Here is an 18,068-nt window from a genome sequence, read left to right on the forward strand (position 1 = left end):
ATGTAAGGGGCAAGGATGGTTCTACCTAACTACCATAGGAGGACAGAGGGTGCCCAATTATTATATGGAGGCATTGTGGTTGCATACATATTATATAAAGGCAAACAAGGGGCTTTACTAGTATTTAGGAGGGGGCTTAAAGGGGTACTCCAGCCCTAATACAACTTATCCCCTATCCAAAGTATCGGGGATAAGATGTATGACTGTGGGGGTCCTGCCACTGGGGACCCCCACAACCTGTGGGTGGGATGGCCGTCACGTTCCCTCCCATAGACTTGTATTGAGGGGCGGGGTGTGACATCGCACGGGGGAAGAGTCGTGACATCACGATCACGCATCACACTCAGAGCCTCCAGAACTGCAGAGAGCTCACAAAGGTGGGTGCGGAATGACAGATTGCGAGGGTCCCCAGCGGCAGGGTCCTAAAGTGAGGGGTTTCATAATATGTAGGGGAAACAGAGGGAGCCTAAATACTATGTGGGGTACACAGGGAACTCACTACTATATAGGTGCACAGAGTGTGCTTAAGTTGTTTGTGAGAGGTACAAGATGAGTAATTACAGTTTGGGGCTAACTGCTGTGTGGGGGCAAAGAGTGGGCACTAATACTGTGTGGGGAAATAACGTAATACTGTCTCAACTGTGGTTGCAGAGAGTCCTGGAATAGACCCCAATGAATCCTCTAAATAAATAGGTTTATGGTTAGTCTTTGATTTCCACAAGTCAATGTTCAATCCCTCGAGCTGGTATTCTGTCACAAACTTAAGAACTCCCTATAGTACCAGAGGAGTTCCCAATTGTAAAGGTAGGAGTTATCCCCCTTTTTCCATTCCAGACTTCTTAGAGACACCAGCGAAAGAAGTGAGACACGGACCGGCCTGCCAAACCTCCTTCAGATGTCATCAGAGTCTTGCAAACAGAGTCATATGCAGAGAAGGATTACAGCAGAGTGGAGATATACGGAAATTTCATTACACAGCACTAGAGTTTTTCCTTCATGGTCAGTTATCTGAGGCTCCACAATCCAATCTTAGAATTCCCTTTGGCCAGACAATCCTGCCAAGACTTTAGAGCAACTGCTTCCTTCTGAACTAGACTCGCAAGATCTTGGTAAAATCTGGTGTGAGTGAAAAGTGGAACTGATCTCTGGTGGCCAGAGTCCCATCTCTGAAGAGCATGGCCTCTGACCTCACACAGTTAATGTTTTGGCTCTCCAACACAGATCTCTTGGCAAATAGTCTTTGCTAACAGTAGAGCAGTGCCCTGTCAGAGCAGGGTCCTAATGTTCTCAAAACGATAATGGTTCTCATTGATGAGCGCGCCATAAAGACATGTGGAGACGGAAAGAGGTACTCCAGTGCTCCAGCATTCTGAACATTTTGCCGGAGCCCGTGAACGTGACATCACAGCCATGCCCCCTCACGATGCCATGCCCCCTCACGATGTCATGCCCCTTCATTCATATCTATAAGAGGGGGCGTGCTGTTACGACACTAGGGTGTGTAACCATGACTAGTGTTGAGCAGCATAGGCCATATTCAAATTCGCGAATATTCACGAATATATGGACGAATATTCGTCATATATTCACGAATATTCGCATATTCGTAATACCTGTTTTATTTTCGCATACGCGAAAAGTCGCATATGCAAAAATTAGCATAAACAAAATTCGCATATGCGAAAAGTAGCATATGCTAATTTTCCGCATATGCGAAAATTCGCACACCAGTCTCACACAGTAGTATTAGAGCCTTCTTTACACCACACAAGCTGGAAGCAGAGAGGGGTGATCACTGTGATGTGTACTGTGAAAAAAAAAATAAAAAAATAAAACGAATATTCGTAATTACGAATATATAGTGCTATATTCGCTTTGCGAATATTCGCGAGCAACACTAACCATGACGTCACAACCACTGCCGCAGGAACCTGCCATTTGTTAAGAATGTCAGGTGCTGCAGGAGATCGCGGGGGCCCAAGCAGCTGGACCCCCACGATCTGATATCTGTTAGCCAAATGCTCATTTTGTTGAAAGGTATCTCTCCTAATTCCCTATACAGTCGTGGCCGAACACTTTGAGACTAACACGCATTTTAGTCTTATGTTTCTATGGTTACTTAAGTACAATTTAAAGCATTTTATATGTTTTTAAACATTTTTTAACTATTATATCCAGTTTATGCAAAGACTCAATGTTAACAGAGTTGACTTTTCTTCTTTTTCAAGACTTGTGTAATATGACAACCCATTCTTACCTCATCGGTGCTTGGAGATGATCACAATTCTGTGTTTTTGTCCACGGAACAAGAAGCCCCATATTATGAATAACCAATACCTTGATAAAGTGAGAGACACATAAGCAGTGGAAATAACTGTCCACAGTGTTTATTAAGGGGTTACCAACAGGGCATAAACATGGTAATCCTTATTCGGGAACAGAAACAACCAAAAACCAAGCCCAAATAAACGCAGTTCACTCAAACTTTGGGCAACAAAGATCCCCACTAATAAACAGAGCAAAAAACAAAAGGGGAGGGAGGACAGGATGACGTTTCTCCTGTTTCCTCGACGATCAAAGAGAACGGACACCCGCACTGCCTGACACTTATAGCCGAGGGGGGGACTGCTTGCTGACCACCAGACAATGAGCCTTGGCACCTCAAGGTGAAAACCCTTTAATAATCAAAGGGAGAAGGGGGAGAAGGCAGAGGCAGCAAGGGGATTAACCCCTTGCGGCCTGCAGACAAGAGAGAGCACATGAGGAGAGTGAGGAGACGTAATAGTCGGCCTGGTCCCATGCGCCCACTTTCTAAAGAAAGGTGAGGGCCCTTGACTTGGAACCAGATGCCCCATATTATGCATAACCAATACCTAAATAAAGCGAGAGACACACAAGCATTGGAAATAACTGGCCATAGTGTTTATTAAGGGGTTACCAACCAGGGCATAAACATAGGAATCCTTATTCGGGAACAGAAACAACCAAAAGCCAAGTCCTATTAAACTCAGTTCACCCAACAACAATAATCCCCAACAGGCCGTGACTCAACCAGACACGCCCCCCCCCAAACACTGCAGACCAAACTCAATCATTGATTGAAGACTGACATTAACCCCTTAAGGACCTAGGGCGTACCTCTTTGCTCATGGAAGTTAGGTCCTCGCCGGGCAGAGACCGGAGCAGGATACCTGCTGAAATCATTAACCAGGCATCCTGTGACAATGCCTTGGGGGGACCCCTCCATGTTGGATTGCTGCAAATCGCGATCAATTCTGGGCGATTTGTGACGATTCTGGCCTTACCGGGTCTCTGGTGACCCGATGGCCCGGAAAAAAGGGATACGAGAGAGGTGGGAGGGGTCAGTCCTGAACGGCCTATCGCAGGGCAGGGGCAGGGGTGAAAATTCAGATCCCCCGCTATTCCCGCCTCTAGAAGTCGGGGCAGAGCAGGGGAAGATGGCGGCGGGGGCCGTTGATGCAGGGGGACTGGCGGCAGGTACCTCGGGAGCACGCGGGGACCGAGATAGGCAAGTGGAGCAGGCAGCGGGGGGGACCGGCAGGCTAGTGGAAGCAGCGGCGGCAGCGGCCGAGGCAGCAGTGAAGATCACTGTAAAGTGATCTTCACTTCTGCGACTTTCAAAACTACAACTCCAAGCATGTGTGCCAGTGGTCTCCAAACTGTGTCCTTCCAGATGTTGCAAAACTACAACTCTAAGCATGCCCAGACAGTCCATACATGGTGGGAGTTGTAGTTCTGTAACATCTGGCCCTTCATAAGTTGCTGAACTACAACTCCCAGCATGCATGAGCAGTCTGAGCATACTTGGAGTTGAAGTTTTGCAACATCTGGAGGGCTACAGTTGGAGACCACTACACAGTGGTCTCCAAACTTTTCTCCTGCAGTTGTTGCATAACTACAACTTACCTTCAGCTGTCTGGGCATGCTGGGAGTTGTAGTTTTGCAGCAAATGGAGGCTCACGGATTGGGAAACACTGAGTTAAGTAACAAACTCTCAGTGTTTTGCAGCCAGTGTGCCTACAGCTGTTGCATAACTACAAGTCCCAGCATGCCCTTCTGCTGTCACTGCATGCTGAGAGTTGTAGTTTTTGCAACAGCTGATGGCACACTGGTTGCGAAACACTGAGAATTTGTTACCTAAATAAGTGTTTCACAACCAGCGTGCATCCAACTGTTGCAAACTACAACTCCCAGCATGCACTAATAGACCGTACATGCTGGGAGTTGTAGTTTTGCAACAGCTGGAGGCACACTGGTTGGGAAACATTGAGTTAAGTAAAAAAAAAAACTCTGTTTTGCAAGCAGTGTGCCTCCAACTGTTGCAAAACTACAACCACCAGCATGCACGGACAGCCAAGGGGCAAAAGGGCATGCTGGGAGTAGCAGTTTTACAACAGCCTGAGCGACATGCCCCTAAAAACCATTTCAGCAAAAGTTGCTTTCAAAAAGCCAAATGTGACTCCTTCTCTTCTGAGCATTGTAGTGCGCCAGCAGAGCACTTGAAGTCCACACATGAGGTATTTCCATACTAAGAAGAGATGGGGTTACAAATTTTGGGGGGGGCATTTTCTCCTATTACCCTTTCTAAAAATGATAAATTTGGGGGGGGGGGGGAGCATTTTAGTGAAAAAAAATGAAACGAAAAGTCGTCAAACACCTGTGAGTGTTAAGGCTCACTGCACCCCTTGTTACGTTCCTTGAGGGGGTTAGTTTCCAAAATAGTATGCCATGCAGGTTTTTTTTTGTTTGTTTTTTTGCTGTTCTGGCACCATAGGGGCTTCCTAAATATGACCAACCCCAAAAAACCATTTCAGAAAAATTTGCCAAATGTGACTCCTTGTCTTCTGAGCAATGTAGTTTGCCTGCAGTGCACTTAACGTCCACACATGGGGTATTTCCATACTCAAAAGAGATGGGGTTACAAATTTTGGGGGACATTTTCTCCTATTACCCCTTGAAAAAAATAAAAATTTGTGGAAAAAACTAAATTTTAGTGAAAAAAAATATAATTTACACATCCAACTTTAGCGAAAAGTCGTCAAAAACTATAGGGTGTTAAGGCTCACTGGACCCCTTGTTAAGTTCTTTGAGGGGTTTGGTTTCCAAAATAGTGTGCCAAGTATTTTTTTTTGCTGTTCTAGCACTATAGGGCCTTCCTAAATGCGACATGCCCCCCAAAAACCATTTCAGAAAAACTCCCTCTCCAAAATCCCATTGTTGCTCCTTCCCTTCTGAGCCCTCTACTGTGCCCGCCGAACACTTGACATCCACATATGAGGTATTTACTTACTCGAGAGAAATTGGGTTACACATTTTGGGGGGCTTTTTCTCCTATTACCCCTTAAAATTCAAAAACTGGGTCTAAAAGAACATGTGAGTGTAAAAAATGAAGATTTTGCATTTTCTCACTTTGCTGCTATTCCTGTGAAACACCTAAAGGGTTTACATACTTTCTGATTTCATTTTAAATACTTTGAGTTGGTGCAGTTTTTATAATGGGGTAATTTATGTGGTATTTCTAATATGAAGGCCCTTCCACTTTAAAACTGAACTGGTCCCTAAAAAACTTCTGATTTTGAAAGTTTTGTGAAAAATTGGAAAATTGCTGCTGATCTTTGAAGCCCTCTGATGTCTTCCAAAAGTAAAATCATGTCAACTTTATAATGCAAACATATAGTAGACATATTGTATATATGAATCAATATATAATTTATTTGGGATGTCAATTTTCCTTATAAGCAGAGAGTATCAAAGAAAAAAAATGCTACATTTTCAAATTTTTAAAAATATTTTGGAATTTTTCACCAACAAATGATGCAAGTATTGATGGAAATTTTCCACTAACATAAAGTAGAACATATGGCAAAAAAAAACTGTCTCGAAATCAGAATGAAAAGTAAAAGCATCCCAGAATTATTGATGCTGAAAGTGACCGTGGTCAGATGTGCAAAAAATGCTTGGGTCCTTAAGGTGAAAATGGGCTGTGTCCCTAAGGGGTTAAATATGTCCAGACCAATCGATAGATGCACACCATCACTGTGGTAAAGACCAGAAGTAAACCCCTCCAAATCAACATGCCTATAAGAAAGTCCCCCGACCATGGGCATACATTTTTCCATGGTCCTGCTAATGCGCCTCTGGATTCAGTCAAAACAAATAGCATACTCAGAAGTCCAAATTAAATGGGGGACCACTTCAGGGAAAATCAGCACAACAATGGGGCAGGAGCGTTTTCTGGTCACTGAAGACCTGTTTCATTTGAATCATTAAATCAAGGGTGCGGATCCTACCTACATCATTACCAGCAGCGTGGATAATTAAAATATCAGGGGGGGGAGGGGTGATGCCAGAAAGCAACAAATGAGTTTTAGAAAGAATACCCAACCACCGTATACCACCAAACCCAAACCAGCTATCACCAACAGAGTCAGTGGGAAAAGAAAGATTAGCCGCAGCAGAATGCCAAGCGGCCCTCTTCTGGGCCCATTTAATAAAGGAGTGACCCAAAATCCAAATCTGCCTCCTCCTGAAAACTAAAAGAAAAACTATTTAGGAAACAAGCAAATGAGGCCTGACCTACAATTTAAACCTACGAGAGTCCCAATGCCCAATCTTCTTGATGGCTTCATCATTCAGCCCCCATCTAGCAGCCTCGGTGGCAGCATCAATCCTAAAAGAGTGAGCTGAAAATTTAAAACCATCAAGCCTGCAAGCCACCAGACACTTCCTCAACACAGAATTGAACTGGAAGAGAGACAGGCTGCTACCATCCTCATGGATTAAAACAGAAGACTCAAAACCAGGACGAAGAGATAAGTAATGAAGAACAGCAGATACAGGGCACAAATTTGAGAAAATTAAAGGGTGAATGGTTAAAACCCTACCCCTGGCCATTTGATCAGTCTTGGATCTGCGAATAAACTGCAATAATGAGCTGTTCAAAAACTGAACATCATGAAAAAGGAGACCAGATGAGGATGATTTGTTAGAAGAAACAAACTCCGACAAAACGCAGAGCATAAAAAAAATGCCATCAAAAAGGAAGCTTTAAAAAGAGCTTCTTCAAATAAAGAACTACACACCGAAGGAAGAGCCAACACTAAAGAGGAAAGAAAATGAAAAGATATGGGACGACGAGAATCGACATGATTTTGAACCCGTCGATAACCCTTAAGAAGCTGACAAACATGGAAAAAAGAAGAAACGCCCGGAAGGCCCAGGAGCTGTAAGAAAAAACACACATCAGAAAGAGTTTGTGAAATAGAAGAGGAAGACCGACCATGACTCAATAAGGAAGAGATGAAATGAAGAGTTAGAGAAACATCGGATTGCAAAAAATATTTATTAATAGAGGAACAAAAGAGACACCAATCATGCCAAGCTAAAGAATAAGAGGAAGAGGAACCTAGAAGAAATAAAATTCATGATAACGTTAAAAAATAGACCCATACAAGGTCCAGCAGATGAGGTGGGCACGGAGTCCCCTCTTGATCCGCCAAGGGCGCCAACTCCCAGAACCTTGTGAACTGTAGACGAAACAAAGAATCTGCAATATGATTAACACGACATTCTGGCGCATACAAACCAAAACTCAATGTATTAACAAACGGACCCCAGAATCAGATTTAGAACCAAGCGTATAAATGGCAAAAGCAACCCCTTTATAATTGTAATAAAATCAATTATTGCAAAAAAAGGTGACCCCAAACTACAACCAAAACTAAAACAGGGAAGAGTTCGAGAAAAACAATACTTTTGGTCAAACTTCCATCCTGCCAATATGCTGGCCAAGACTGAGAAAACCACTTACCCTTAATATAGGCACCATAACCGAACCCAGCAGCATCAGTAAAAACATGCAAAGCGCCATTAGAAACAAAGTCCTCCTGCCAGACTGCATGGCCTTTATAAAATTCCCAAAACTTGAGCCAAATAGAAATGTCATTCTTTAAAGACCTTGTGAGGCAAATGTATATAAAAAGGAAAAAAACAACCAGCGCTCAGGAGGGCATCAATTAGGGAGGAAGGAAGTACAATTCATATAAAATTCTGACTTACTCCACGTTGGGGGGATGCAAAATGGATTTACATACCCCCCTCCAGGATAGCATGTAGTATATCCTTCTATCTCCAATCAGTCATAGGAAAAGAGGGATCAGGCTGCTGAGTATATTCATGAACTTTAATGGGCGACACGTTTCTGAGGTTAAAAAGGCTTCCGCCACCTCCTTCATCAGGCATAACATAAATGATATTAACAAGGTTTAAATACATATAAAACAATTGCTTACCGGATGTTTCTTGCTCTTTCCGCGCTCTCTCCCGGAACCGGCGTTCCCCCATGCTTCCGGTAAGGTCACATGGTCTGTGCTCCTCCGCTTACGTGACATCCGGCGGATGTCAGGTCACCTGACCAGGCGTGCGCTCCACAGATATCACTTCCTGTAATGGTGGAACGCATAAGGAAACCAAGATCCGGAAGTAGGAGCGTAGAAAACAACAAGTACATCATTTCAATTAAAACTTATTTCATAAGGAAAAAACATTTTCATTACATTTTTATAAAATCACCTAAAAAATACAATTTATAAAAAATATTAGATATTAAAATTATAAATAGATAAAAATGAATGATAGAAAATGTAATAAAAAAAACAAGCTGTTGAATCCATCATGTAGTAATAACCATCATGACCTCCCACCCCCAAGTGAGGAAACTGTTCCAGTTTCTAGGTTTCCTAGGTTTACATCCCATCATAATAGATGTAAAAAGGTCACCTGTACAAATTCCATTTCTTACAATAATTCTATGCCTAGCGGCCCCTAGTCTAGCTATAAGGGACCTCTGGATGATGGTAAGCCTACATCTCGAGTATGGCCATACAAAGGTACTAGAACCTTTTGTAATAGTAAATATAAGAAACCACTCCCTAAACATAACAACTATTTAGGTAGAGAAAAAGAAAAAAAAACATACATTAATCTGGAGAATAAAAATAATAAAAATGAAAAGAAGAAAGAAACTATAATGATGCCGTCTGAGCAAGATAGTTTCAACACTCCAATAGAGATAGATTCCGTTGAATGTGTCTCTATTCACAAACATTCCATAACTATTCAGGCTGAAATTCATCATCCTAATCATTGTATTGAGGAAAATGATTCTTCTTTTTTAGGGGTGAATCAGAGAACTCCAAGCCAAATGGACAAGGGGATAACCACCTTTTTGAGTCAAACATCAAAAATGGTGGTAACCCTGACTCCAATTTCTTTACCAACAATAATAGACGAGATCAAACTCACCCCTATAGTAGAAAGTAGGAGTCAGATTGTATCAATGTCATCATTGAAAATAATTAAATTTTTCAGCCCAAAGACACCATCCAGGAAAAGAGCCATCAAACCCGAAGAGGACATAGAGGGGGAAGAAAAAGAAATAGGAACACAAAGAAGAAAAACAAGGTAGCCCAAATGTAGAAGATCTGATGGGGAGTATTTTTGAAGATCCAATCCCCACAACTTTAAAACCGCGCTCAACTTTTTATCCTTTGGAAAGCCGAGGACCATTTCTTGAGACATTTTATAATAATGTTATGAAGATTTTCAGGGAGATATATAAAAGAAGAGAGAAACACAAATATTCACTTAACCTAAATAGGGAACACAGGTTGGCCCTTAAATCTCTAACTGAAAGTACATATATAATTATAAAATGTGCAGACAAGGGGGAGGATTGTTATAATGGATTATGACAAATATCATAAGGAAGCGGTCAAAATTTTATCAGATCAAAAATACTAACAAAAAATTGGAAAGAAATCCAACCCAACAATATAATAGAAATCTTAAATGTAGCTTGGATAAGGCCTTAGAGGAACATTGTTTACTAAAATGTGAAAATTATTTTATTTTCAATTCAAATCCTAGTGTATCTTATTTTTATTTTCTACCCAAGATACTTAAAGATAAAACAAACCCGCCTGGTAGACCCATAATAGCCAGTATGGATTCCATTACTGGGGGTCTATCAGAGTATATAGACCATCAACTTCAAAAGTTTGTGATTAATTTACCAGCTTATCTTAAGGACACCGGCCATCTATTAAAGTCATTAAAAGAAATTACATGGGAAACACATTATATATGGGCTACACTAGATGTTGCTAGTCTATATAGAAACATCCCCCATTCTAGGGGAATGGAAACCCTTAAAACCTTTTTAGACAAAGATCCCCTGATGCCTATTACGCAAAAAAGTTTAATATTGGAGGCTATATTATATACTCTAACCCACAACTATTTTTCTTATAATGGGGAATAATACGTGCAGGTCTGCAGAACAGCAATGGGGACAAAATTTGCCCCTTGCTACGTAAACCTGTACTTAGGAGCCTTCGAAAAATGTATTAAGGACCCATAGGTGAAGTTCTATAGGCGATTCATCGACGACATCATCCTGATTTGGAGTGGAACCGAGGAGAGGCTTGTGGACTTCATTCAAGATTTAAATATTGATGATTGGGGTCTAAGCTTTACATCCCATGTTAGCCGGCAAGAAATAGTTTATCTTGACCTTAAATATATATTCGGAATGGCTTTTTGCATATCACTACTAGTGTTGAGCGGCAAAGGCCATATTCAAATTCGCGAATATTCGCGAATATATGGACGAATATTCGTCATATATTCGCGAATATTCGCATATTCGTGATATCCTCGTTTTATTTTTGCACATGCGAAAGTTCGCGAATGCAAAAATTTACATATGTGAAAATTTGCATATACAAAATTAGCATAAGCAAAAATTCGCATATGCGAACATTTGCATATGTAAATGTTCGCATATGCGAAAATCCGCGTGCCAGTCTCACACAGTAGTATTAGAGCCTTCTTTACACCACACAAGCTGGAAGCAGAGAGGGGTGATCACTGTGATGTGTACTGTGAAAAAAAAAAAAACGAATTCGCGAATATGTGATATTCGCGAATAAAATTCGCTTTGCGAATATTCGCGAGCAACACTAATCACTACCTATTTCAAGGAGGTGGATGCAAACAGCTACCTGAGCTATGATAGCTGCCACAATAAAAGCTGGAAGAACAATGTTCCTTATGGGCAGATAAAGAGTATAAGGAGAAACTGTTCGTCTGACCAAGAATTTAAACAACAGACTTTGGTCCTACAAAACCATTTTAGACAGAAAGGCTATCCCAAACCCTTGATAGATGGGGCTCTCAAACGAAAAAATACCCTATCTCAAATAGATGGTCTACCAAAATATCCCAAAAAAACTGAAGTTGACCAAGAGGGCCAACAAACATTTGATGCAGCTTTCATTACCAGGTATAACAATTTATAACTGAGAAACCTAGATCTGTCTTTAGGAGAAGTAAGACCCTAAAGAACATCTTGGCACCATCCATCCCCCGTAAACAACGAGCAGGGCAAAGACCACCTAATATTAAAGGGGGCTTAGGAGAATCTAGAGGGGCATATAAATGCGGAAGAAGTCGCTGTAAATGCTGCGACCAAATTTACAATAAAAGAACGGAGGTTGAAATTCCAGATGACCCTAAACCATAACTTTTAAAAGATCATTTAAATTGCAGTAGCAGTTATATCATATATATATGATAGAATGTCCATGTGGATTATGCTATATTGGCAGAACAATGAATAGTTTAAGAATTTGCATTAATAAACATAGATCCAACATAAAAAACAGATATCCATTATATAGAGTATCGCACCATGTTTTTTACATCATCATCATCAAAAAAATCCTAAAGATATAAAGGTGACACCACTTGAAAAGATTGGAAATCGAGATTACAAAACTCTCTGCAATAAAGAAATGTTCTGAATATTTAGTCTGAACACATTAAATCCACAAGGCTTGAACGAAATCTTAGAACAAGTTTATTAAATGGGGGCACTGGATGTATGTGATGATCCGACCGTCTATATGGCTGGAAAATATCATATACACCCACTGCCCCTTTTTATCTATTTATAATTTTAATATCTAATATTTTTTTTATAAGTTGTATTTTTTAGGTGATTTTATAAAAATGTCATGAAAATGTTTTTTCCTTATGAAATAAATTTTAATTGAAATGCTGTACTTATTTTCTGCGCTCCTACTTTTGGATCTTGGTTTCCTTATGCGTTCCACCGTTACAGGAAGTGATATCGGTGGAGCACACGCCTGGTCAGATATCCTGAAGTCCGCCGGATGTCACGTGAGCGGAGGAGCGCGGACCATGTGACCTTACTGGAAGCATGGGGGAACGCCGGGTCGGGGAGAGAGCGGGGCAAGAGCAAGAAACATCCGGCAAGCAATTGTTTTATATGTATTTAAACAATGATTAATATCATTTATGTTATGCCTGATGAAGGAGGTGGCGGAAGCCATTTTAACCTCAGAAACGTGTCGCCCATTAAAGTTCATGAATATGCGCAGCAGCCTGATCCCTCTGTTCCTATGACTGATTGGAGATAGAAGGATATACTACATGTTATCCTGGAGGGGGGTATGTAAATCAATTTTGCATCCCCCTACGCAGAGTAAGTCAGAATTTCATATGAATTGTACTTCCTTCCTCCCTAATTGATGCCCTCCTGAGCGCTGGTTGTTTTTTTCCTTTTAATATACATTCACACGGTTGAACTTGATGCCCATCCAGATTTTACCTTGACGCTCTCCAACCCAGTTTGGATACCTGCCTTGGTGGAGGAACGCCCCTTATATCTACATTGGTACCTACATGGCCCTGGTGGTGTCTGCAGTGAATCCTAAACCTTTGGGACTCACTCCTCACACCAGGTGAGTGTTCTCCATAATATTCTTGAGTTTTTACTCTTCAGATTGCAGCGCTCCCTTTTTTTGCTAATCTTTTGTTAATCTAATTGTGAGGTAAATGGGAGCAGAAGTAGTCTTCAGGCCCTGAGTGAAGGCAAAAAGGCGGCTGGAAGAAACACACCCCATGGGAATTATTTGAGTTGAAAAGGAAAGCATCCCCAAAAGAGGCTGTAGCTCTTTAAGGGTAGTTTTCTCATGAGCCATCACAGCGACCACTAGAGCCTGCAAGTGAAGCAGATTTTCCTGTGAAAGAGAAAAATTTTAAAAGAAGAATCAATATTGATGCCCAAAAATTTTTAAAGAAGTACAACGCCAAACTGTCTTGTCGGATGCCAAGGGAATACCGAAAAACTTACACATCTACATAAAAGAAAGAAATGCCTTACGGCAAACATTAGAGTCTGGGGGACCGACAACATTTTTTTTTCCAAATAATGGACAATCCCAACCTTGGGCTCATGGCACTGAGAAACCCAATGTAAAAAGGTGGAAAAAGCTACAAAATAAAAACAAGACAAAGTAAAACCCATTGGGAGACATTTATCAAAGTAAAACTTTGCATCAAAATGAAAACCTAAAGAATTGAAACTATTCTGGTTGTTCAGTAAGAGTCAAAAGGCTGCTTTAATATCTGCTTTGGCCATGAAGGAAACACCTCAACACAGACAATGCAGTCTAAAAAGATGCATAAGAAACAGAAGTGTTCCCATTATCAGTAACATCATTGAGAGAACCCTTCTCAGATAAAGACAAATTATGAATTAACCTAAAGGAATTTGGAGCTTTCTTAGGACAAATGAAAATTAACAAAGGGGGATGGGGGGGGGGGGGCTGGAGAAAGGGCTTGCAATGCTACCCAAACATACACTTTACCCATAATCTTTTCTGCCAACAATGAAACAGAAATATCATTGTCAACACAGGAGATGCCTGTGCCTAAATATTCCGTAACCGGGAAACCCTGATCCCAAGTCTCTTGTGGTGGGAAGCTGACCAGATTGGGCAGCTCATTTAAAGCATTTGGACGTGGTGTGAGTCCCTCCACAAAAGGCGCACTCGTGCCGGTACAAGCAATTGGTGGTCCACTTGCACTGTCACTTGTTAAAGCAAAGCAGACCCCTTTGTGCAGGGACACCTGACTTTAGGACTGCTGCTTCTGAAAGGGGGGTCTCTGGGGAGCATCAATCTCAGCCAGAGTCCAACATCCTCAGTACTCCAGCGAATACCGGGATAGATGGCCAACTTCTGGCATAAAGTTTCATCATAATGAAACCCTCCCATACCTCTGAAATTACAGTGGGGCTCAAGGATGATGTCAATATGCTGAAAAAGTAGGGGACATACATCTGGCTGTCTCTCACCAAACACAGCAGCATGAATGCAGAAGGCCTGCAACCAATTTAAAAAAGAGCTAGGAGCACTGAGTTTTTTCTCCTCCTCAGAGTCAGGCTTCCTATCCTTGTTGAAAGAAACTTCTTTAGCGAAAGGCAATAAAGAAATTAGATCCACAAACTTCCAAATTTTATCCTTTATTGACAAAGGTAAATGAAAACCGAGCAGAGAAGAAATGCAGGTCAAAGTCTCTTTATATAAGTCTGGGATACCCCTGCATCCCTATCAAGGACCGGCGTAACCGATCCAGGGTGCATTGCCAACCCCACCCCATTGTCAGAAACCAAAGGAATGGGTATTAACCGTATTAAGAACATGACTACTAACAGAGGTACCAGGTAACCTGTTATCCCGCTGCGTACCCCACTAAACATTCACAGGTGAACTAAAAGCCAGAGGCCAAGAGCCAGTACATGTACCAGGTAACCAATTCAACCCCTGCATACCTGACCATGGAGGAACCAAAGTAGCATCCGCCAGCAAGTGGGTGCCAGCAGATCCAACCGGTGCCTCCACCAACTCCTGTGTACCCGAAATAGAGGTACCAGGTAACCTGGCTAACCCTGAAACGTTGGGCCATGACTGAAGGGAGCACGGAGCTTGTATCCACCTTTGCTGCTTGCATATCATGCTGCTAACCTGATGTCCTGCGAGACAATACCTGAATATACTTGAATAAACCTGAAAGAAACGTTCTACTAAACCGTGAGTCAGAACATTCATGTGTATACTCACCTAAAATCCTGTTGCCGGCGTGTCAGCTGGAGTTGCTCCCTATACATGTGTGTCTAATCATGAACCTGGCTAACCCCTGCATACAAGCATAAGATGTACCAGATAACCCACTTAACCTTGCCCCTGCATTAAAGGACAACTGCAGTGGTATGACACTTATCCCCTATCCACTGGATAGGGGATAAGTGTTTGATTGCGGGGGTCCGACTGCTGGGACCCCCCTCGATCTCTAACGGGGCACCACCATTAGCGCACATGGTGACGTAGCGTCGACCTAGAGGTCGACGGTGATGCCCCGTCTCCTCCCCGTCCCCATACAGTTCTATGGGGGAGGCGGGGAGGTACAAACGCTGCCTCCCCGCCTCTCCCATAGAGATGTATGGAGGAGGCGTGCCGGCTGCAACATCATGCTGCGGCTGGCACGCCCCCTGCACGGGACAGCCGCAGCCCCATACAGGAGATCACAGGGGGTCCCAGTGGTCGGACCCCCCGCGATCAAACACTTATCCCCTATCCTGTGGATAGGGGATAAGTGTTAATCACGCTGCAGATGTCCTTTAACCGGAAGAAAAGATTGTAATCTAGCCACAGATTGGACGCATTGAACCAAAAAATCATTAAATAAAGCATGGGGGCAGGAGGAACAGACATAGCAGGCACTACACCTGCACAAGGACTCTCACCCAATTGCTGAGGCTCCGATGCTGTGGGCAGAGATGGCGCACCTTCACCCAAAACTAAAACAGGGAAGAGTTCAAGAAAAACAATATTTTTGGTCAAACCTCCGTCCCGCCAATATGCTGGCCAAGACTAAGCAAACCACTTACCCTTAATATAGGCACCATAACTGACCAACCCAACAGCATCAGTAAAAACATGCAAAGCGCCATTAGAAACAAAGTCCTCCTGGCAGACTGCATGGCCATTATAAAATTCTAAAAAATTCGAGCCAAATAGAAAAGTCATTCTTTAAAGACCTTGTGAGGTAAATGGGAGCAGAATGAGTCTTCAGGCCCTGAGTGAAGGCAAAAAGGCAGCTGAAAAAAACACACCCCATGGGAATTATTCGAGTTTAAAAGGAAAGAATCCCCAAAAGAGACTGTAGCTCTTTAAGGGTAGTTTTCTCATGAGCCATAATAGCGACCACTAGAGCCTGCAAGTGGAAAAGAGGAATCAATATTAATGCACAAAAACTTTTAAAGAAGTACACGGCCAAACAGTCTTGTCCGATACCAAGGGAATACCAAAAAACGTGTACATCTACATAAAAGAAAGTAAGGCCTTACGGCAAACAAGTAAGGCCTTACGGTCTGGGGGACCGACAAACAAAAAATCATCCACTGAAAAACCCAATGTAAAAAGGTGGAAAAAGCTACAAAATAAAAACAAGACAGAGTAAAACCTATTGGAGACATTTATCAAAGTAAAACTTCCCATCAAAATGAAAACCTAAAGAACTGAAACCCTTTGGGTTAATCAGTAAGAGTCGAAAGGCAATAAAGAAATTAGGTCCACAAACAAATTTTTCCAAATTTTATCCTTAATTAACAAAGGTAAATGAAAACCGAGCGAAGAAGAAATGCAAGTCAAAGTCTTTTTATAACAGGTCTGGAATACGCCAACAACCCTATCAACGACCAGCGCAAAGGGTCCAGGATGATTTGCCAACTCCACCCCATTGTCAGAAACCAAAGGAATGGGTATTAACAGTATTAGGAACATGACTACTAACAGAGGTACCAGGTAACCTGTTAACCCGCTGCGTACCCAACCAAACAGTCATAGGTGAACTAGAAGCCAGAGGCCGAGAGCCAGCAGAGGTAGCAGGTAACCCATTCAATCCCTGCATACACCTGCTCTACACCTGCACAAGGACTCTCACCCAATTGCTGAGGCTCCGGTGCTGTGGGCAGATATGGCGCACCTTGAAAAGGAGGTGCTGCAGACATCTGGTTAGAAGAACTCTGTCTCTGAGTAGAGGTCTTTTCCTGCTTGGCCAGCGGAATGGCATTGCTCCCACGTTGCCTGGAACTGCCCCATATCGTGATCGGTGCGGATGAGCTTGCCCACTGTCAGGACTGCTTGGGAGGAATGGGAGGAGACTGGGGAGGGGAGGACGGAGCTTCCAGACAGAACGGCAACAAGACAGGAACAGGTGAACTGCATGAAGGCAGCGGGCAGGAAGCAGGGGCCTGAGGAGGATCAGCTTCATCTAAACAACGCTGCAGCCATTCTAACCCGTCCGGGGACTCCACTCTGTCGAGGAGGAGACACATAATGGGCTCCATGAAATGGCTTTTCCCCTGTTGCCACGATGATCAAAGAGACCAGACAACCGCACTGCCAGACACTTATAGCCAAGGGGGACTGCTTGCTGACCACCAGACCAATGAGCCTTGGCGTCTCAAGGTGAGAGTCCTGTAATAATCAAAGGGAGAAAGGGGAGAAGGCAGAGGCAAAGGATAGGGGATAACATGTCTAATCATGGAGGTCCGTCTGCTGGGGACCCCCGCAATCTCTGCCGCTGCACCCTAGTCATTTGGTGCATGGAGCAAACTCTGCTCCATGCCTGATGACTGGTGAACACAGGGGCCACGCCTCCTCAATTCATGTCTATGGGAGGAGCTGTCTATCCCCCTACCATAGACATGCATAGAGAGGGGATGGCATGACTTCACGATCACGGAAGCCCCAGGATTCCGTGACCAAAACCCTGCAGCACCAGTCTGGAGATTGTGGGGGTTCCCGCGGCCGGACCCCCTGTGAACACAAATGTTATTCCCTATCCTTTGAATAGGGGATAACATGTCTAGGAGCGGAGTATCCATTTAAAGGGGTACTCTGCCACGATACTCCACGTTGGCCCTGTATTAGACATTCTGCAGCCCTTTTGATTTCTCTCCAGATTTAACATTAACTTGTTAACGACTAAGGACGTGTATACACGTCCTTGTGCCGTTAACGGTGTATGGTGCACGCTCCCGACTCAAGTCCGCGCCATACCGGCCGGCCCCCAGCTGATTCTTGTAGCTGAGGGCCGGCTTTAATAGCTGACAT

Source organism: Hyla sarda, chromosome 1 (genome assembly GCF_029499605.1).
Source record: "Hyla sarda isolate aHylSar1 chromosome 1, aHylSar1.hap1, whole genome shotgun sequence".
Classification (NCBI taxonomy): domain Eukaryota; kingdom Metazoa; phylum Chordata; class Amphibia; order Anura; family Hylidae; genus Hyla; species Hyla sarda.